Below are 1663 nucleotides of genomic sequence, written 5' to 3'. Positions count from 1 at the left end.
ATAAAACATAGGGAAGTGGACTAGCGTTTTTCAAGATTTTTAAAACTATTAATTCCTCTTGCTGACCTCATGAGTTGGCTTAGGTGGTGCTCTAAGGGTGGGTATGTAGGTCCCTATACCCTCTATAAGTATTTAAAACCGTTTTTAAAATTTAGACCTGGTAACCCAAAATAAAACCAGGTGCACATATGCTACGGACACGTCCCCACCGTACTTTAAAACATCCATAAAACACTCATTCTTTATCCCACTGACTTGGGATCAACGTGGGGTGCTCCCATGGTGATGAAGGAGGTGGTTATGGCCTTTAAAAGTATTTAAAACCGTTTTAAAAAAATGGACCTGGTAACCCAAAAAAACATAGTGCAATTTCTGAGAATTTTGGACTTAGCCATTTTTCTGAGATTTTTTAAAAACTTCCATAAATCAGCCAGGCTTGCCCCCATTGACTTGGGCCCGTAGTAGGGTGCTCTCAGGGTGGGTATGTAGGTCCCTATACCGTTTAAAAGTATTTAAAACCGTTTTTAAAATTTAGACCTGGTAACCCAAAATAAAACCAGGTGCCTGTAATACGGACACGTCCCCACCGTACTTTAAAACATCCATAAAACACTAATTCTTTATCCCACTGACTTGGGATCAACGTGGGGTGCTCCCATGGTGATGAAGAAGGTGGTTATGGCCTTTAAAAGTATTTAAAACCATTTTTAAAATTTAGACCTGGTAACCCAAAATAAAACCAGGTGCACGTTTGGACTTAGTCTCCTGAGCGAAATGAAAAGTGGGCACTCTGTAACTTTTTTGACCAAAATCTGAAATTTTCAAATAATGATTAAAAATACTTCCTGAGGGGCTAGAGTTCCCAAATTTTGGCTCATACCCTCTCTCGTGATGGGTAACAATGAGCCCCTGTTTATAAAATCTTTCATGCATAGGAACTATTTTTTTCGGTTCCGGGAACTTTTTTTCGAAAACTTAAAACTCGATTTTCTATTATAATTCTTTATGGAAAAACGGTTTAATTTATATGGAAATGTTCGTTTATATGTGCCCTTTCGTGCAAAAAAAACCCCGTCCGGATTGGAGTTGTACTTTTCGATTTATTCAAGTTTTAGAAGTTTTTTTTTGGTCATTTTTTTCATACGGGAGATCGGGGGAAAAAAAACACGGTCTGAGTGACACAGTGAAGATCGGTAAATCCCGTAATACAGTCTTTACACAGTCATGCCCGGGTGGGGCAGACAGGTACCGGCGCGAAATCAGAAACCTGGGTTTTGACAACATGACTTCCATGGCCTAGAAGCTCAGGGATAGTGGCAAACTACTAGTCCGATATAATAAATGCGAAACGGACACTTCTGAGGGTTGCTTGTCCCTCGGAACCATGGTAGTTTGGTCCATATACCTTCGGCGACCGATTGATGGCTACTACTCAGGCCGAATAGGTAGAGCTTTACGGACACTTTTGAGGGTTGCTTGCCCCTCAGAACCATGGTTCCTTTGGTCCATATACCTTCGGCGACCGATTGTGAGTTACTACTCAGGCCGAATAGGGAGAGCTTTATGGACTCTTTTGAGGGTTGCTTGCCCCTCAGAACCATGGTTCCTTTGGTCCATATACCTTCGGCGACCGATTGTGAGTTACTACTCAGGCCGAATAGGG

Source organism: Salmo trutta, unplaced genomic scaffold (assembly GCF_901001165.1).
Source record: "Salmo trutta unplaced genomic scaffold, fSalTru1.1, whole genome shotgun sequence".
NCBI classification, from domain to species: domain Eukaryota; kingdom Metazoa; phylum Chordata; class Actinopteri; order Salmoniformes; family Salmonidae; genus Salmo; species Salmo trutta.
The sequence above is the reverse complement of the archived record's forward strand: the minus strand, read 5'-3'. Positions refer to the sequence as shown.